Source organism: Dioscorea cayenensis, chromosome 10 (assembly GCF_009730915.1).
Source record: "Dioscorea cayenensis subsp. rotundata cultivar TDr96_F1 chromosome 10, TDr96_F1_v2_PseudoChromosome.rev07_lg8_w22 25.fasta, whole genome shotgun sequence".
Taxonomy (NCBI): Eukaryota; Viridiplantae; Streptophyta; class Magnoliopsida; order Dioscoreales; family Dioscoreaceae; genus Dioscorea; species Dioscorea cayenensis.
In genome coordinates, this window is record NC_052480.1 from 11847076 (window position 1) to 11869703 (window position 22628).

Genomic DNA, 22628 nt, shown 5'->3' on the forward strand with positions numbered 1-22628 from the left:
TCACCTCCGTTCAAGCAAGTAAAGGAGATCCTGAGTGAAAAGTGGATGGAGATTGGTACTTTCCACATCTCCGATTTGCCGAATGGATACCAGTTGATTCGGTGTGATAATCAAGCAATGATCAGACTGATGTTTGAGGGTCCGTGGGCGGCCAATAGCATCGTTCTGCAGCTAGCTCCTTGGCAGCTATTCTTTGAACCGGCATTCACGAAACTCTCCACGACGGCTATATGGGTTCAACTACATAACTTCCCCGTCGAGTTCTGGGACGGGGAGTCACTTGAAACTATAGCTGCTATCTTTGGTCGTTTGCTTATGATTGATGATGTTACTATTCATTGTCAAGGTCCAAGTTTGTTAGAATATGCATTGAAATTGACCTTGCAAAGCCTTTGAAGCAAGGATTCTTGATTGGAGATGATGAACACATCGTCATTGTCGTGGTGCTTTACGAGCGACTGCCAGTCTTTTGCTATAAATGCGGGCATGTTGGCCATGGTTCCAATAACTACAACTGCCAGAGCTCTGAAGGTTCGGGACACCCCTCTCCACCCCATCGCAATGGCCTAAATGGCCAGCAATAGAAGGAGGTCAAGGAGGAGTCTGACTTCATGAGTGAGGGCATGGAGGTAGAGTTGGATCCTAGGTCGGCAAACACACTGGATAGCAATGAGACGTTGGAGGAGCTCTCGAAATCAAACTATGGGCCTTGGATGTTGGTTTCTGAGAGATGAGGACGCGGTGGAGGTCGCTGTGGCACCGGTGGTCTCGGGGGTGCGGGACCACATGCGGCGCATTTGAACTCACGTGACCTCGGCTCCCCTCTATCCAACGTCTCGAAACCTAGGCTTATTACTGCATGTTTGACGCATGGCGGTAGCTCGTTGAAAGGTAGGGACGGGTCAGTCGCGTCTAGAGCTCAAGTCACTAGAGGAATTAATGCTGAAACAGCCCCTTTTCCTGAGAAGGAGTCTTTTCCTCTTTCCCAAGGAACATACTCTGACATTGCGTCCACTTTGGTCCCTGAGCCAGAGATAGGCACCACCCCTGATGTCTGTCCTGTAACGGCTCCCAAGGAGAGCTTGGCGCTAGTGCGTTTGCCAAGTCCCAAGGGTCCAGTGCCTCCTCACACATCTACAACGCCTGCAACTATTGCCTCATTCAAGGGTAAAGAGGTAATCATCTCTACGTCTCCGGACCCTCCGGGTTCTCCACCAATACTCAGAATCTCTGAGAACCTGTGTAAAGGATCGGGGAAAGGAGACATCTCGGAGGCTCACAGAATGGTTGTTGAAAGAGTTTCTTCGGCGCTGCAGCACTCTTCTCACGGTTTCAGTGAGTCTGATCAGGTAATGAGCGACTATCAGGATAGTGAGGGTGCTGCGTCAAAAGAGGAGGAAACAATGGAACTGATGGAACCGGAAGACACAATGACGTTGGTTCAGTACCAGAGTAAACACCGAAAAGAAGTCTTGTCTAGAAAGATTGTTCAGTCTTTGATGCCATCACATAAGAAGGGAAGAGTAGTCACAGAAGGGGAAGTGCCTTGAGCTTTCTTCTTTTAGTTTTCTGTCTGTTTAATTTCTCTTGTCATATTGTGTTTTTCTACCTGATCTTCTTTATTTCTCTGATCGTAACTTGGTTTAATATGTTTACAAAAATCACTAAGATAATTAGTTGGAACTGCCGAGGTGTTTCCAGCCTGGATACCACCTCCAGAGTATTTTATCTTATGAAAAAGTACAAGCCGATCATGATTTGTTTGGTGGAAACCAGGGCGAATGATGACAGACTCCAGAGGTTTTGTTCTAAGTTAAGGTCTTAGTGGAAATGGGCAGTAATTTTAGCAGGGGGATATTCAGGTGGCATCATCATCATTTGGAACTGTAAGATTGGGTTTGTTACCCCTCTTGTAAGATCTAGATTTGTTCTTCATCTAGTTGTTACCCCTGTCCAATCCAAGGACTGGATCATCTCCATTGTTTACAATTCTAACTCAATCCGAGACCAACGTCTTCTCTGGTATGAACTTTCTGGCATGAATTCTTTAAATTTACCATGGATTATCATGGGTGATTTTAATGCAGTTATTTCTCAGGATAAATATCGTGGTGGCGCCCATCACTACTATAGAACTAAAGCATATGTTTTCTCTTATTTTATTGCCACTAATAATTTGTTAGATGTGAATTTTATAGGATCTCGTTATACTTGGTGTAATAACCAGCAGGGTTTGGCAAGAAGATGGGTCTGACTTGATCGTTGCCTTGTAAATTCGGTTTGGTCTAATTACTTTGATGCTTGTCTAGTTACTCACCTTCCGAGATTTCTAGCTGATCATTCTCCCCTGTTTTTTTCTGTTACTCCTCGTGATACTAGTAAAAAGAAACTCTTTCGGTTTGAGAATTACTGGCTTGAATTTGTAGGTTGCCATGAAGTGATTAGGGAGGCTTGGAACTTCTCCCCTCACTCTAACCCTTTGCAGGCTTTTTCTCACCTTATATCTTGTACTAGGCACCGGATTTTGGAATGGAAGAACAAAGGGTTACAATCCATTGACTCAAGCATAGCAAATCTGGAGGCCTCGATTCTAGAAGCTGAAGCTAAGGATGGTTTGGGTGATGGTAATGATTTCTCCCCTCAGTCCCTCTCCATTATGTATAATAATCTATCAGCTCTTCAAAGACAGAATAGCACTAAGTGGGCTCAACGTGCTAGGCTCTTGTGGGTTCAGAATGGTGATAACAACTCCTCCTTTTTCTTCAACTTTGTTCACTTTTGCAATCATTATAATTTAATCACTATTATCATGGATTCTGATGGTACTCTGGGGGTGTTTGGATGCCAATAGTGGATTGGGTGAGGAGTGGATTGGGAGTGACATGAGGGGTAATGGAGGAGGAGTGAGAATGAAGGATGTGTTTGGTTGGTAGGATTTGGAGAGTGTAATTTATTGGGAATGAGAAAAGCAAAGAAAGTAGATATAGTAAAATGACACTTATGTCCCTCATCCATATAAATGATATTGTATATATAATAATGAGTTATTTTTAGTTATATATATTTTTTAATTATCAAAAATAAATATTTAATTTTATTATACTATAATTTCATTCTAAATTTTGGGATGAGATTTTAATATCATTAATTAGCTATTAATTAATGGTGTTAAATATAATGAGCTATTTTTAATTATAATTTTTAAAATATTGAAAAAATGTAACTAATTAATTATAAGAAATAACTATTTAATTTTATAATACTATAATTTTATTATAAGTATTATATTCAAATATTAATATTATTAATTAGCAAGTAATTAATGGTATTAATTATAATGAGTTATTTTTAATTATATTTATGTAACACATAAAAAACATTTAACTAATTAATTATCAAAATAAATATTTGTAATAACATTGAAAATAATAATAATATGAAAATTTTTCCTTGCCATCTCTTTATTTTCTCTTGCCATATATGGCAATGGAATAACCATGTTTCCTAGCAAAAAAAAAAGACACAAAGAAGAAGCTTTGATTTCCTATTAACAACATAAGCTTTCACTTACAAAGGACCAAACAAGAACATTACTTTCTCATTGCTACATTCAATGATCAACAAACTTTAAAACAAGCACATTGTTCTTGCAATACAATCCTTGAAAACAAATTTTAAAAGAACCACATTGTCCTTGCAATACAATCTATAAAAACAAACTTCAAAACAAACACATTACTCTTGCAATACAATCCATAAAAAGAAACTTTAAATAATACACATTGTTCTTGCAATACAATCCTTGAAAACAAACTTTAAAATAACCACATTGTCCTTCAATACAATCCATAACAAACATCAAAACAAACACATTACTCTTGCAATACAATCCATAAAAACAAACTTTAAAACAAACACATTGTTCTTGCAATATAATCCATTAAAACTACCTAACACAAGACACTAAATTTTAAAACAAACATCACCCAATCATAATTAAACCAACTCATGAGGTCACATATTAGGTGCTTTAAATGACAATCGTGACAACAATATATGACAAAAACGAAGCTTCTTGTTGTCAGGTAACCAGAAGAAAATTTTCATTTGGTCGTCGTCTTTGGGCAAAACCTACAAATAAGAATGAATATTATATCTTTAATTATAAAGAGTTTTAAGACAAATCATGGAAAAAAATTGAATTGTTGTTACAAAGAACTTGTAAGATGAACAGCGCCTCATCCTCAGATAGACCATCAATCTCAAAAAGCACTTGTGGCAACATGTTCTTCATTTTCACAATTTCAGCAAGAGCATCGCAATGTGCTTTCTCACGGGCTTCACGGGCCTCTTCATGGCAAACTTCACACGCAGCAGCATCGGTTAGTGTCTTAAATCCTGGACCAATAACTTCAACGAAATGGTTCAAATTTTGTGCAATTTTCTCAGATGATTGGTCCACAACACTTTTTCTCTTCCGACGTGCTCTTGAAGTACTTGTTTCTGATCCTATGGGTGATGGACTCGGAATGGGTTCCTGTGTATCCATACAAACATCATCACTTCCAAATTGAAAGAAGCACGTGTCATCATCCAAGGTGATATTCTCATGTAAATACTGATCAGCATCATCACCAATATCGCCTCTTGCACTTCCATGTGCTCTATCTCTTGCCAAGACCGCAACAAGATCATTGAAGAAAGGAAAAGCTTTTCCATAAAGACCGGCTGCCTCCTTATGATTCTACATAGTATGAGCAAATAAAGTTAATAATACAAATACCATGTAGCGTAAGATGTTATCAAATAAAATTATTCATACCTTGACATACTCATCATATGCACTTTTTTCACATTCAATAGTGCACATCTCGAAGTTCCAAACAATATATCGGCTATTGCAGTGGTTTTGCTTCTAAATAACTTAATCCGAGACTCTATGTTAGGCACAGTCTTTAATGTGCTCGTTGGAATCTTTTCCTTCACCATTCTTTCTAATTGAGCAAGGTACCCATTTCTAAATCCATTTTCCGCCCGCCACATTGGATTTGTAGATAGCTCGACTAAAGCGTCAATCAGGGCTTTATCTTCCTCTACGGTCCAATAGTGTTTGCTATGACTCCTACCGCTGGATTGTGAATCTCCATCCATACTAAACAACAAAAGGAAAAAAATAGAAAAAAAAGACAAAATTCTTGAGGTGTAAGTGATAGATGATGCATTATAAATTATAGACAAAATATCGAAATAATAGACAAATATCAAAATAATTGACAAAGTATGTGTTGGTTCTTCATACAAATAATAGCATCACAAATTGTGTCCATCATGTCATATAAAACACTACAATAAAGTAATTAACAATTTTATTATGCTCAAGTTGAGTGCGAAGCATTAAACATATCCAAGGCCATGTTAAGCCGAAATTGTTTCCATTCATCTGTTGGTTCAACAGCCATAATATTTTCTATATCATCTATTGTGCTTTCTTCTAGGGTTTCATCATCAACATTATCTTCTACAGGATCTTCTACCATTTCTTATCTGATGAATTTATGAAGCAAGCAACAAGCATTAATGATATGCCGCTGAGTGGCTATATTATAAAAACTTGGGCTAGATAAGATTTTCCAGTGACTTTTTAGAAGTCCGAATGTCCGCTCAATTACGTTTGTTGCGCTAGCATGTTTCATGTTGAAAAATTCTTGAGGTGTAAGTGGTTGATACCCATCTGCCCAAGAACTTAAATGGTAGCGTTGTCCTCGAAAAGGCGCAAGGAAACCAGGGTAATTTGCATAACCAGCGTCTACCAAATAGTAAAAACCTAGAAGATAGAGAAAATTTTCTTATTAGCTAATGGTTCACAAGCCATTTAGTAGTAGTAAGTCACGAGATTGTGCAACTAAGTTTTTTTTTTTTTACCGTCAGGAACCTTCAATCCATTAGGCTTTGTCACTGCATCCCTAAGAACTCGACCATCATGTGCCGAACCCTCCCATCCGGACAACACATATATAAATTGCATGTTTTGATTACAGACGGCGAGGACATTTGTAGTAATTTCAGATTTTCTTGATCTATATCGTTCGCGATCAATTTTGGGTACATTCACAGTATATGTGTTCCATCTAGTGCTCCAAGGCAATTCTACATTAAATGAAAAAAAATAAACAATTAATCACATAACATCTACGACTAATAGAGCATAAGAACCTAGATTATTACCTTAAACCACTTCCACCTAAAGTCATTTGAGTTTTCAGGTACAGGTTCTGGTTTCTTTAAAAGAACAGAGTGACAAAGAATAACTGACTTCAACACAGCATGGAAATGCCGACTAACTGTCTCGCCCGATCGGAGGAAGGCAAATTTAATCACTCTATTCTTGACATGATGTGCTATAATGTTCAAAAACATCGCGATCATCTCTTGGACACCAACATTTAAAGTGCCTCGCAACCCATCGGTCGTAGTTAACAATTGACACAAACTATGAAAACAATGTTGATCCATGCGTAACATGTCGATGCACTTAATGTCACTTTCGAAAACTAAACGATGGATGTACTCATGTTGTTTGTGGCGCCTAGTGGATGATGATGAAATGTCATGGACAATCATTCTTCATCTATTATTTCGTTGATTTGTTGCCAATGTAGTGAGTGTGACACTTAGTACATAGAAGTAGCATATGATCATTGCGCAGTATACCCGAAGTTGTTTAATCCTCGTCATATTATGATGCTACTGATTATGAAACAAAAAAGTTATTAATCACAATGGTTATTTAACTAATTAACTAAGTTTAATGTGGATCTAGAGGTTGGTAGCACAAATACTTAATGAAGTATAAGAATTTAAATGCAAGAGCATATATTTATTTTTATAACAAGTGGTAACGTATTAGATATAAATAATAGACAAAAATAGTGAAAGAGATTGTACTTACATCGCTTGGAGGTCTTGGATACCGGTTAGTGACTGAGGAATTGGACTAGGCAAATTATTGATGTAAAGCCGGCTATCCTTCATTGAAAATTTCAAAACAAAAAATTAAGCCATATGCCACAAAAAAATTCCATTGAATCTATTCAAACTTTAGAAAAAAAATATAAATAAATATATATATATATATTTATATAAAGAGTCAGATATTGGAATATGCCCTCATTTTGTTAGACTGTCAAATGCCAAGAAAGTAATATATATATATATATATATATATATATATATATATATATATATATATATATATAATTTTGTTACACTGTTAATATATATGTAATGTTCAATGTAATTATATTGGATAAAGAAGAGTGATGTAAGTTTTGATGAAGTCTTTTTCTTTCATAAGTGCTAATGAATGGCTTCTAAGCTAACAGTGCCATCATTCAAAGATATCAAAAATAAGATAAAAGCCTTAATGAAGTCTTCTTTTCATAATTGCTAATGAATGAAAATAAAAAAACCACTTTGAACCATACTATAATGAAATACAATTCAAAAGAAGAATTCATAATAACAGCATGAAAGATAGCAAGCATACTAAAAATAATAATAACTATGTCATGATGGTTAACAAAGTAATGTCATAATCAGAATTATAGGCCGTAGCACTTTTTAAAAGAAACAAAAAAAATGAATACATCATTCTACACATATTGGGAAAAATATATACAAAAATAAATCCCCACTTCAGAACTCATATAAATCACTCAATAGAAATACAAAAGAGTAATCTCACATTGACAAATAAATGGCAACATTATACAAAGTAAAAATCAATGACGAAGATTTTGGAAAAGCATCTCTGGTTGAATATTGTAAACATAATACATTATCAAAGCATCTCTGGTTGAATATTGTAAACAATTTATTTAGAGACATAACATCAAAAGAATTTGGAAAAAAAAGTATTCATCATTCATTCAAGTCATTGGCTAATAACCCCTGATTAAACCAAAACAAACTTGATTAAATTATTATTTGGTGCATATGGATGATGCCAGTAGACATAAATACCTGCTCTTTTTTCAAGATATACAGAGGCATTGCTGTTGTTACCGGTCAGTGGAATTTGGAAATAACACTAAACACGAGAAATAATAAAGTAAGCATCAGACCAGAACCATAAAGATTTACAATCCTGATAATCACAACTCAAACCGGATACAACACCTTCTCCTGCAATCCGAAGAACAGCAACCCGAAGAACAACAATCCGAACAACAAACCTTCTCCAGCTTCCCATTCTCTCCTCCGATCGTAACTGTGCGGTTTCCAGAGAGTGATTGTGGTCGAAGATGAGAGGTCGGCGAAGATGAGAATGGTGAAGCTCGGTTCTCACAGAGAGATAATGGGTCTTTAACCTAGGGGCATATATGATATTTCCCTGTCCAATCCTGGCCAGTCCGCCCAATTCTTGGGGAGTGAGACTCACTCACATGGGTGAATTTCACTCCCTCCACAATGCACCCTCATTCCCACTGATGTATGCCCAAACAAGGGCTTACAACCACTCCCCCCTCACTCCCACTCCAATCTTGGCATCCAAACACCCCCTCTATATACTGATCATCCGAGTATTACTCGGACTTTCATTAGCTTTTTTTCAAAGCTGTGGAGTGGTCAGAATGGTTGGTCCACTAAAGATATTATTAATATGCTTCCTAATAAAATTCCTCAAGTGTCCAGGAAGGATGGTGAAGACATAATAAGAGATGTTACCAAGCAAGAAGTATTTGATGCACTCCAATCGCTTCCGACTAGTAAGAGTCTAGGTCTAGATGGGCTAAACGTTGAGTTCTATTGCTTCTACTGGGGTGAGATTGGGGACTCCCTATATTCAGTGGTTAGGTATTTCTTTAATTACTCTGTTTGGCCTAGTACCTGGGGTAGGACCTATATTGCTCTAATTCCAAAAATCTCTAATCCTAAGTGCCCAGCAGATTATCGCCCCATATCCTTATGCAATGTTTGTTACAAGGTCATTTCAAAAATTTTTGCTAATCATTTGAAATGCATCCTCCCAAAATTAATTGGGACAGAACAATGTGGTTTTGTTAATGGTTGTACTCCTTTTGACAACATCATTACTCTTCAGGAAGTGGCTCATTCGATTAATAATGATCATTACCCCCCTAGGATGTTGGTTAAGTTAGACATAGCTAAAGCCTATGACACTATGAGTTGGTCTGCAATTCTTGCTACTTTAACTAAAATGGAGTTCCCTGGCAGATGGGTTAGTTAGATTAAAACTTGCATTAGTATGGTTTCCTATGCTTTGTTGATCAATAAGTCCCCTTCTCCTTGGTTTCGTCTAGCAGAGGTATAAGACAAGGGGATCCTATTTTCCCCTATCTTTACATCTTGGTTGCCCAAAATCTCACCACAATGCTTAACTATGCTCTGAGATCTAATAGAATTCTAGGTTTTAATTCTAATCTTAATAGCAACTTCAACCATTTGATGTATGCTGATGATATCATTCTTATAACAGAGGCCTCTAGGAAGTCTGCTAGAAACATTAATAGCTGCCTCTTTTTTTACGGGAACATAACTGGCCAAAGAGTTAATAATTCTAAATCTGAAATCATCTTTCCTAGCCAGTTTAACAAACACCTCTCCAGCAGAAGTTCCAAAATTTTAGATTTTAGAGTTGATTCTTTTCCTATCAAATATTTGGGTATTCTAATTTCTCCTAAGCATTTGGCACTCTCATGTTTTTCCTCTATGATAGACAAGATTGAGAAGTCAATAGCTTTTTGGAAGAAATCCAGAATATCTCCAACAGGGAAAACCATTCTTATTAATTCTTCTATTATGACTGTTCCAATATATTATTTATCTGTTTACACTGTTCCTAAGTCCATCCTTGATCTAATCTCTAAAGTTGCCATGGCCCTCTTTTGGGCTAAGGATTGCAATCAAAAGGGCATCAACTCAGTTGGCTGGGATGAAATTATTCTTAACAGAGCTAAGGGGGGATTATCAATTCAAAATTTGGGTATATAAAAAATTTCTCATTTGGCCAAAAATGTTTTTAGACTGCTTAACAAGGATAATGTTTACTGGACTTCAATTTTGGAGGACAAGTATGGTGGTTTTGATGTTTGGAATGGTTCTATTCCTGGGAAATGTTCTTGGTTCTATAGAGGTTTGTACCATAATCCATATATTATTAGACCTTTCCTCTGGGTCAAATCTATCAATCCTGGTATAACTTCTTTCATGAATGACCCTTGGTATTCCAAGATTCCAATTGCTCTTAAACCTACCTATTTAAACATGGATATTGATTATGATAATTTTCAGATTTCAGATCTTCTTGTTGATATTCACTGGGATATGTTTAGACTTCACAATATATTTGGTAAACATGTTAATGATAACATTCTTGGGCAGAGCAAAATAGATTATGAGCATGCTAATCATTGGGTTTGGTTCCCGAAGTCTTTGGGTACTAAAATCTCCACTATGATATATTCTTTTTTCAATCAAAGAGAGTGCTCCGGGGATTACTGGGAGGGTTAGGGTAAGTTATGGCGCCTCAAAGTTGCTCCTCGAGTCAAGCATTTTATGTGGTTGCTTTTTCATAATGCTGTGAAAACTAACGAGTATTTATATGAGTTAAACTTGGGGCCTAATACTTTGTGTACTTTATGTAATCTCTTTCCTGAAAATGTGGAGCATTTATTTCTCAACTGTGTTAAGGCTCAACAGGTTTGGAACCTCACTTGCTCGGCTGTTGGTAAGACCTTTAATTTGTCTGAAGGGTTGTATTCTAGCAATTGTTTGGATCATGAATCTTCAGGTAATGATAACTATATTCAATTTGTGATAGCTGCTACGGTATGGGTTCTTTGGAAAGCCAGGTGCAAGAAAATTTTCAATCTTGAAGAGTTGAACTGTTATAATGTGTCGAACAGAGCCATTAGGCATGTCAGGGAGTTTTGTTTCTCCTATTCTCTTCAATTGAAGAACAATTTTATTATGAATAATTTTACCATGGCCGATTGTCCTATTTTAACTGTTGCTTCTACTTACAATGCAGAATTATCCATAGTTGGCCTTAGTTTTATTCTATCCAATTCAAACTCAAGAGTTCTTTGTTCAGGTAGTTGTGGATGCCCTGTTGTATCCTCTCTGGATGTAGCAGCCAAAGCTTTTAGAAGGTCATGCTCAACTGGAATCAAAACATCAATGTCATGACCATCCTGTTAACCAGCAATGAGCTTGTTCAGGCTATCCAGTGAAGTCCTTCGTCTGAAGATAGGAGATTTAACTGTCACCTTCAAGTTGTAACTGATCTTCTTGCAAAGATGGGTGATCCCTCCATCATACAATCCCTTGGAGCTGGAGTAAAGCTCCCTCATCTCTAGCCTGCTATGGGCTAACTGATCATGAGGTGTCCCTTTTTCATAGTGGAAGGGAGCTTCCTAAATGGTTGATGAAGATCTTTAAATCTAATGGTTTTGTTTAGCTTTGTTTTAGTTTATTTTGTGTGTTTTTCCTTGTATGTGTATTATTTTTCTGTTTTATCTTTTATTTGGTTTGTAATCTAACTCTTTGTAACTTTCTTTGTTATTTAATAAAATAGCTCTAAGAGCTCTTTCCCTCAAAAAAAAAAAAAAACATCCCCCTCAAGTTCTACTGGTTATATGTTCAACTACAATGTGTCATTTTTTTGTCTTGGACCATGTACTTCAAACTTTTGGAACCTCAAAGGCTCTTTTTTTCTACCTAGGATTGTGTTCTTTTACTAGGCTTAAGTCTCAGATACGAAATGGTTTGGCTATGATAATTCAAATGAAGGCCAATACACCAAAACCTCTAAGTTATTGATGTGACCCACTTGAACTATATAGGCCCATTATAGTTTTAGTATTTATCCGATGTGGGACTATTATCTCACTCCATCATTCCAAAAAACAACACCAATCATTCTTGAGATAAACTCGTGTACAAATTCAGAGGCCTTTATATGAAGTGTCTGTAACTTGTGTTGAAGAGTTTGCAACTTGACTTCGATAACCTTAGATAGACATTAAAATTTAATTTGTAAAATACTCCATGCTTGGAGGTGGTAGCAACAACTTTCCGTTGGTTGGGTTTTGGAGCTATTTAACAATGGTTGGGATGTGAAAAAGCATTAAACTTTGAACAACCAATCACAACTACAGAATCAACACTGTTATGAGTGCATATAATGAGATATGGTATACATTGTGTCTAGTCGGCATATTAGTACTAGAGTTAAGTATATTTATGTCACGCCCCGAACCTGGTGCGCTGACAAACGGCCGCAGACCCACAAGGCGGGGCCCAGTGAACCTGCAAGGCCTCAAAACCTAAACACAAACTAGGAGTAGAAAATAACTGACAAAATACTAAATAAGAGTACAACTGAAGGTTTACAACCAAACCCAAATACAAGGCGAAAGAAATACAGTATGACCTACAAGGAGGTCCTTATACAATAATACAACAAATGCAAATACATAAGCCACAGAACATAATTCCAAAGAAGGCATCTACTGGAAGTCTTCTAAGATCCCTAGGTCTACTGCTCCTGATCTGAAAAGGATTTAAAGTAAATCCATGAGCTTACTAGCCCAGTAAGTAATCCAAAACAAACTGGAAGCAAAAGTTCAGGTCTGAAAATTTCACACACAAAAAAAAATAATGCAATAGCACAAAATAGTGTAAACAAAATCAAAGGTAAAACAATAAATACAATATCCAAAGTATGACTCCAAATTCACTTTGAAAGTGCCAAAGGTCATTTGTTTACCCTCGGTGATGGACCCGAGCCGAAATAATCGAAATCATTTATTTACCCTCGGTGACCCGAGACCCGAATAACGGTGGCCGTTGATTATTTCACCGAACGGACACGGTCGAAAGCTGCGAGTCTCATTTTTCCAAAATTACTTGTCGACAAGGTCGAGGGTTTAACCCCCAACGATGTGGTTGCATATTGTTCATTTGGAGACCAAAAAAATTCGAGATACAATTCCAAGCCAAGAATACAGAATATCCACAAGTATTTTTCCAAAAAAATTCATCTAATAAAAGTAAAGTAAATAATTAAATAAACAGATAAATAAATAATGTAAAAAGGAAATACTCACTTTTTTTCCAAACCTAAGCACTGGTTCTCACTTTGGAGAAATAACAACATTTCACAAATATTTCCCAAAAATTCAAGAAAAATAAAGGATTTACAAAAAAATAAAAATAAAAATAACACAAATATAAATAATAGTGAAACCAATAAATAATTATTCGACCAATCTCAAGGAAGAAATGCATTAATACAATAATATACTAAAATTTGTAAAAATACAAGGTCTAATATATCTCATCAATTTAAGAAAAATGGCCACCTAAAACCAAAATAGCTAGAAAGATAATTTCAAAGTAAATATTGTCAAAACAAAGATGTTAAAAATTTTAGGAAGGAGATAGGCAAGGACATAAAGGCAAGTGGATATTTAAGGGATAAATGTATAACCAAATAATATATAGGTAATTCAAGTTGATGTTAGGTGGACCAAGGATTCAAGCACTTAATAAATCTTAAGTTTTTGGTTATTGGGAATAAACAAGATTTCAAAAAAGATAATTACTTTGCTAAATGTTTGGAAGTAACAAGGAAATAACATATATAAGTTTTGGCAAATAATAGCACTATGGTTCCAACTAAGTATAGAACTTCTCTTCCTCTAAAAACACAAGACATAAATAGATGGCATTCCCACAACAATTTTTTTTTAAGAATAAATGCAAACAAAATTTCAGAAATTTCGCATGAAAATAAATCAAAACAACAAAATTTAAATACAAGAGTTTAAGGGATTACTTACTTGGTGATCCTAAATTCAAAAAGAGATCCAAGATGATGCTCAAGGTGGTCCTAAAATCCAAGGGAAAACCAACCAAATATACATGAATATTTGGAAGAGTTCAAGCACCAAAGTTCATGCTAAGATAGTCTAAAAATACCCCATTAAAACAACAACAATATGAAAGTATCTACAAGTAGATCTAACATAAAAACTAATACTAGCGGTAATAACAATGATGTGGGAAGGGAACATAGAATGATTAAGAGGAACAAGGACAATAGGTGAGAGAAACAAGGATGGAAATAAATCTCCTAGCACAAGTAGTAGATCAATGCATGCATGCATGCATGTATATATATATATATAATCACAAGGGTGCAAAAAAATATATAAGGTCCAACACACATGCCAAAACTACAAAAACTAAACATTCATTAGGCATGCAAAAAAACTTGGGTTTTTGGCTTGGGTTTCAAGCAAAAATGGTATAAACATATAGATGGTTCCATGAATAAAACTTTATGTAACATGGAGACCAAGAACTAAAGATACTCAAGAGGCACAAGGGTGGGTTTCAACATGCATAAGGAGAGGTTTTTTTCATGCAAGGATAAGCACCAAAAAAATTTTTAAACAACAACCCATGCAAACATAAGCAACAAGACAACCACCATCAACAAGAGGAGGAGAGAGCCTACCTTGCCTTTGGAGGACGCCTGGCGGCTACTTGCTCTTCTTCTCCTCACCTTCGGATGCCAAGACCACCGGTGGAGACTCGAACTCCGGTGATGGATGGCCTTCTTCTTCAACTTCCAAGGAGTAAACAAGTGGGAGAGTGGAGAGAAAGAAGAGAGATGGAGGAATGAAGAAAGGAGATGACCATGGGGGTGAAAAACATTCGGCCAAGAAGGGGACCATGACAAGATGGCTTCCGGAATTCCTCCGGGAATTCTTCTCTCTAGAAAGACTCCCAAAGCATGGTGACAAGAAGAAGAAGAAAGGATTAAGGGGTAAGGTAAACAAGGTTAGCACTTAACTAAGTTTTTAAGGAGACAAATGAAAGGTGTAGGGACCAGGTTGGCGGCGTCCACAATTTAAATATTGTGTATGATCTTGAGAGTTCACTTGATGTGCTAAGTATTCCTTGATTAGAAAGACAATCTCATATATGTAATATTCAGTTGCTCTTTGACAGGGAAATAAATCTTCTCTATTTTTCCTCATTCCTCTCTTATTAATGCTCAGTAACAGTGGTATCAGAGACGCTCCACCCATCTGTCATCTCCAGCACACACCTCACTTCAGAGTGTCTTCATGGCCTTAGGTCCATATACAGGGAATGGTTCCCAGCAGTATCTTCCCATCTTCAAGGGGGAGAACTTTGAACACTGAAGTACTAAAATGCACACTTCATTCAAATCATAGGAGATGTGGTAATTGGTGGACAAGGGCTTCGCTGAGAAGGATGACGAGCAATTACTAAAATGCACACTTCATTCAAATCACAGGAGATGTGGTAATTGGTGGACAAGGGCTTCGCTGAGAAGGATGACTAGCAACACTTAAGGGACAATCTCAAGAGAGATTCAAAGGCTATATTTCTCATACAAGAGGCTGTGCATGAGACTTTGTTCTCTCGTGTTGTACCAGCTACGTCGACCAAGCACACATGGAAAATACTGCAGACATTGTTCCAAGAGACCTCCAATGTGATTGTAATGAAACTCCAAACACTCAAACTTGAATTCGAGAAATAACCATGAAAGAGAGTGAGAATGTGTGAAAGTATGTCTGTAGAACAACGGAAGTGGTGAATCAAATCCGAACTTATGGAGAGGAAGTTCTGGATAACATCGTGGCAAGATTCTTAGAAGCCGCACTCCCATGTATGAGAACAAGGTTTAACAAGCAAACTGTTGAACATGTTGAAGGATTAGTTTATTGAAATTGTACAGAAAAGAGAAAGGAGAACATTCAACTAAAGAAAGATTCATTGATTTGAAAAGGTTGGAGCACGATTCAAATGTTCTTTCACGGTTAAATCCATTGCCATGTCAGCAAGAATTAGTTACATTCATTACATGTCAGCAGGAGTTAGTTACACAGTTTCACGGTTAGGATGTGCTTATGCTGAGCTGGATTAGTTATGCAAGCTCATCAATTGGTTTCCTTTACCATTCATGATCAATGAAACACTCAATGTCTTCGTCTCTCCATTGCTAGATTGTTATCTTTTTCTTCATTTCCTTTCACTACTGAAGCTTTAGCACCGGAGCTTTCCTCATATTTGGATCTCATCAAGGAAGATTAAGTCATTGAAGATGGAGGCAGACTTATTAGCTTTAATAAACTTTTTTATCACTTCCAACATGGCATCAAAGCTACCAATGAACAAGTGGTCTATTGGTAACCGGGTCTCCAATAGAACCCTTTACAGGTGGTGAAAGTTCGAATCTTGGGTGAGGGCACATTTCTGGGAGTGTGAGTAGTGGTTGTATGTGGGTGGTCCCAGCGCCCATGTGTGCGCGGGCCCCACTCCCACTTGCTCCGCCGAGGCCTTGTCCACGCCCTGCCTTTCTTAGTGGCTGGTCCGCTCATCTTGGCAAAGAAAAACATGGCATTAAAGCTATAAGTTTAGTTTCTTTCAGTTTTTGATCAGTTTTCATCAAGATCTTGTGGCATATTTCATCTCTTGTTGTGTGTGAGAAGCTATTTTATTTATGTTGTTTGATTCAATGGTTGAAACCTTCCCTCTAGGAGGAAGAACATCATTAGATTCTTCAGATGCTTTCTTCTTACATCCTTCGAATAAACCTGGGATGCTTTTGATTTCTAAAGCCTTCGATGGGTTCCGCTTTTGTTCTTGGAAACATGGTATGGAGATAGCACTGACAGAAAAGAACAAGATAGGGTTTGTGAATGGTTCATGCAAGAAACCAGCCTCTAATTCTCTTGAATTACTAAATTGGGAGAGGTGTAATAGTATGGTCATATCCTAGATTTTGAATGCATTATCTAAGGAGATTTCTAAGAGTGTTGTGTATATGATCACTACTAGTGAAATCTGGTTGGGATTAGAAGAAAGATTTGGGCATCTGAATGGTCAATAACTATTTCAATTTTAGAAAGAGTTGAGTCAAATTAGACAAGGCTCTAGCACTATCACTTCCTATTTTACCAAGTTCAAGAGGTTATGGCATGAAATTCAATCACTTGGCAAGTTAACTTAGTGCACTTGTGGTGTTACTCAAGAGTTTCAAAGATTAGATGAGAATCAGAAATTAATGTAGCTATTGATGGGTTTAAATGAGAGCTATATTGTTGTAAGTGGAAAAGATCTCATGATGGAAACCCCTACCTTCAGTTAGGCAGGCTTATTCTTTGTTGATTTAAGAGGAGAAGCAAAGGGATAATGCATGTTTTGTTAAGTTGGTACCTTGTTCATATTCACTTTGTGATAATGACGTGTTGGCTTATGCCCAGGGATAATTTTTAATAGTTAATTGTAAGGCTTGTGTGTTTATTTTCTCATGCATTTCTGGTTTAGAAATTTCGCATGGGATTTATGTTCTTGATAGCAAGGTTGTAAGGATATGCCTTATTGCCATATATTGTGCTAAACGTGCTTATAGACCCTCCTTTAAATTTTTCTTTGTTTTAAAGACTTAGATATAATTCAATGTCTATAAGTATAGGACCCATCCAAAAAGTTGCACCTTTAATGTCCGGTGAAGTTCAAGAGCTTAAAGGTTTTTTCAGGTAAGCAATCCATCTCTAAATTTCCACTTTTGAGATTATAAAAGTTCCTAAAAAATGTTATGCATGGTTTATTGTTATTATAATTATTATCTAACTATGCTTAATTATTTTACAAAAATAAATATTTCATTATTCGCTTGTTTAATTATTATTTTATTATTGCAATTGATTATGAACTCCGTATTTTGTTTTATTCTTTACCCGGATTATTGCTTATTATAGTTTATTTGTTATTTTTAAAACCATTGGTTTATTTTTATCTAAAGTGAGGTCATGAAATTTTGCATTTCTTTTTGTATAATTATTTGGGAAAATTTGTGAATATTTCTGTACTTCGACTATGAGTTTTGTTTGAATACTTTTGTCTTCAAATGAGCTATGCTCATCCCTATTAATGTGGTTAAATATTGACCTTGTTGACAAAATTTTTTAGAAAATGAGACTACAGTTTCACACCGGTTCATCGATGAAATAATAAAGGCTTTTGATAATCAATTTCGGTCACTGAGGGTAGATAAATGACTTTTGTTATTCAACCTCAGGTCACTGAGTATAAACAAATGATCTTTGATATTCTGCCTCGGGGCACCAAGGATAAATAAATAATTTCTGTTATTTTGGTAAATTTGGAGACATATACTTTCACTAGAAGATTTACTATGCTTTTGAATTGAATTTATGAAATCTGCAACAGTATTTTGGATAACAGTATCACTTTGCAACTATACCTAGGATCAATTCACTTTATCCAATATTATGTTTAAGTTTTATTATTTCTAAGTTTAAGTCTAGTTATTCTCAGTATTAAAATTTGAATTCATAAATTCTAATGATTTTAAATTGTTTCAATGGATTATTTATTGGACTAGTTATCTCATAAAGTTATATTAAACTTTTTCAGATAAGGAGTAGTGGCTTAACAAGGTACTTAACTGGTTGTCCATAGATGTCATCCTACCTTGTAGTTGTTGTGTTTTTTATTATGGACATGAAAGTCATGTGTTTTGTATTTTGTATTCCTAAACCTTGTTGTACTCTTAGAATTCATATTTATGTAATCTTGTAGTTGTTTTTTTTAGGGGAAGGAGCTCATAGAGCTATTTTATTAAAAACAAAAGTAGGGTTTACAAAGGTCTTAGAATACAAACCAAAAACAAAGCAAAAAACAACAAAACAAAACAAAACAAAGAGGAACAACAGGCTCAACAAATAAATACAACAGAAAAAATAAAGCTAATGATTAGAACTGGAAACCAGCATCATTGAAACTCTTCATGATCCAATTTGGGAGCTCCCTGCCATGATGGTAAGGAGTGAGGGTGTGAAGATTTATGCCATGCACAGCCAGTTTGATGGCCGGACTAACCTATTCTAAAGGAACATGATGAATGCGAGGATTGCCCGCCATGTTGAGCATGCAGCTAATATCTTGAATCCACTGGTTGATATGCCGGGCAAGAATATCAACAGCAGGGTAATTACCATTGAGCGTTTGATAAACATCCCAGTTAGCTGTGAAGATGTGAAGAAGATACACCTGGTCTTTAATCATTTCTTGGAGGATGAGATGAATCGCTTGGAGATCAATCATGACGTAGGAATTACCAATGAAGGGTCCACATCCTGAGGAGATAATGAACTTGTTATGATTAGAAATGAAGTAACTGTTAGTAAAAATCAATCTAATCAAATTAGGGTTAGAAAAATCTTTCTAATCAAATTAGGACTATCAATTACAATTAATTGATATTTAATCAACAATTGATTAATTATCAAGGATCGATCACATGAACACATGAATATATGTGAAAGATCAGGGTTACCTCACAGAGATTTCACAAGCGCAAAATCCTCCAACGCACACACGCAATGTTCTCGAACTTTTCACCCTTGATCCAGAAGAAGTGATGGCTTCTTTTGCTCCAAGCAACTATTGTGAATATTAGGGTTTTTGTCGTAGCCGTCTTTTGATGGCAATCACCAATCAAAAATTAAGAAACCCTAATCTCATATCACATATTTATAGAGAGTAAATATATTCGAATAAGGTTAGAACATGTAGCGTGGACCCGTTTGGGATCACTACATCTTTAGCAAATTAGTCCATACTAATTTTATAATCACAATCATGTCCATCAACAAATTGCAATTTAATCCAAAGATTAGAGATATTCATATGTGAGACCCCAATATAATATTTTACATATTAGTCCCTCTATCAATAAATATTCCATATAAGTGGGATAATTAGACCACCAATGACACTGTCGATCTCCACTTATATGTGTGTTTCTTTTACACTATTGGACATAAAAACAATTTAAAGAAAAATATATAAAAAAATATATATATTATATATAATAAAAATACTTTCAAAAAAATAACCGTCGGATTTTTTTATCCAACACATAAGAAACACAATCTAGAATATTCTCTCCTACAATAGGAGTGATAGATCCCATCTTGGATGACTACAAATCTTCATGTATTTATTATATAACCCAACGTGTCCGTATATAGCCTGTAATTGGCATCACCGGTTGACACTATCAAAGTAATATAATTTATACATAAGATTTAATAACATCCTCAGGTAATAAGGACTTTCTACATGTAGAATAACTCTTTTTGTTCTATGACGAGTGTTTGGTCTAAGAGTTCTCAGATGGTCCGACTCAATATTTGTCAACTACAAATATCCACAATGTTACTAAGAGTCTCCACTCTAGTGGTTGAGACATACCACTCTATCACACATAGTAGTACAACACGTGACAACCAATAATGAATACAAAATCATATTTTATCTCATAGGTTGTGAACTATTTTGGGTTGCAAGGTACATAGATAATCATGTCTCACTTTAATGATCTCTATCATTAATTTGAAATCTATACAATGCAAGCCCATAATAATATATCATCAAACATGAATAATACAATACCCATAATTATGCATGCAATGAAATAAAACTATTTTATTATTAAACAATAACTAAAATTGGCTTTGTAGGGCATACTAGTTTTTCAGTAACCAAAGCCACTTACCTCAGCCCCAGGCATTGAAGAAGTTGAGAAGAAAAGGAAGGGACCATCAGCATTAGAGAAGTCATTGAGCAAGAGTTTCTGACCAAGCAGCGAAGCTTAGGCAGTAGAGTAATCCTTTAAATCGGCGAGAGCTCTCACAGCAATGATAGGAAAATTAGGAGCCGCCTACTTGAAAATGGCATCACATCTGTGCTTCCAAATGTACCACACAATCGCAGCAATAATAGATTTGTGAAATAAAGTATACTTGCTTCACGTAATCCATGAACCATCAAGAAAACCATCTTGGAAATCAAAACAGTGGCCAATTAAGGAGCTAATATCATGGCAAACAAGTTGTGCTTTAGGACATGATACCAAGAGATGATCAATATTCTCATAATCAAGGCCACGATGAGTACAAAAATTATGATGGCCCAGATTAATTCTGTAAAGAAAATCATAAGTTGTCAATTTACCATTCAAACAAATCCATATGAAATGTTGAACACGCGGGGCCACATTGAGATTCCAAATTCTTCTCCAATCATCCCAAGAATTGTTATCATGTTTGATATGATTAAAGAAGTGGTATGTTTTAGAAGAGATTTTATTGTTACAGGACTTGGGAGTCCAGACCCAATGACAGGGAGCATTGACATCAATATGACCAAGTCCATCAGATAGACAGTCCATATTGCTGCCAAATAAATTATGAAGCTTTTGAACATCCCAAGTACCCTGCAAAATAAAATCCGAAATTTGGAGACTCTCAAGATTCAAATTCGTATTACAAAATGTGGGATTAAAGGCAAGAGGGTATTAGAACACCAAGGATCATAAAGGAATGAAGCCAAGTTAGGATTCACAGAGTTCATACTGTAGTAAGGCTTCAAATAAATAGCAGCATAACAGAGCCCTCTAAAAAACCAGGCCCTATGCGACTATGACCATTTGTTAGCGCATCGAGTTTAGTTTGACAAGGCCCATGACGTGACAATTTGGTACATTACATACTCAGGCGCAGTCTTAGTGAAAATGAGACCCTAGGAAAAATCATAATAATTTTTTTAAATAATAAATTTCATAATAAAAATAAAGAATATAAATTATTATTATTATTAATTAGAATAAATAAAATATCAATTAAAAAATTATTGATTTTTGGAAATTTTTTAATTCTTTGTTTAATTACCTGCATTGTATAAAAATAAACTTATTGCCAAGATAATATTATATGGATAGGATAATAGTAAATGAGAATTATATATATAATTTTTTAAAAAATATGAATTGTGGGGCCTTAGTGTAAGACCAAGTTTATTACATATTGATATTATTATAAATTAATTTTTTATAATTTAAAAAGCACCTAAAATTTTCAAGATTATAATTACGTGGACATAATAATAGTAAATAAAAATTATAAATATAATTTTAAAAATTAATTTATGGGGATCACAAAATTATGGAACTCCATTAAAGCCAAATTTATTGCATACCAATATGATTAAATTTTATAATTTAAAGAGTAGTCAAAATTTTAAATATTATAATTATGTGGATAGCATAATAGTAAATGAATATTTTAAATATAATTTTAAAAAATAATAATAATCGGCCTTAGAAAATTGTGGTTTTTCAAATATTATTTTTTAATTAATTACCGAAATATGTATTTCCAACAGAAATGTGCATTTTTAATTTCTTTTGATATTAAACTTTAATTTTTTTTTAAAGTTACGGATGATATTAGTTTTATAATATTAAATTTCCACTTTTTTTAAAAAATCCTCGATCTCACTAGTTTTTTTAATATTAAAACTTTATTTTTTTTAAAAAAAAAAAGTGCGAGTCCCACCAATTTTTTAATTGAAAAATGGTTTTACATTCAACCCCTTATAATTTCATAATATTTCCATATAACTTATTTTATTCTCACTTTTATTTTTCTATTACTATTTTCATTAATTCTAACATACTATTAATAATT

General features: G+C 35.2%; 1 long non-coding RNA gene across 1 annotated transcript; it reads right to left on the reverse strand.

The window, feature by feature from the left end:
- Nucleotides 1-12482: 12482 nt before the first annotated feature.
- On the reverse strand, nt 12483-14737 carry LOC120269990. The gene is made up of 3 exons (XR_005539532.1): nt 14549-14737; nt 13869-13918; nt 12483-12576 (listed from the first exon to the last, which is right to left on the reverse strand). It is a non-coding gene; the product is annotated as an uncharacterized LOC120269990 (long non-coding RNA).
- Between the last annotated feature and the right edge of the window lie 7891 nt (nt 14738-22628).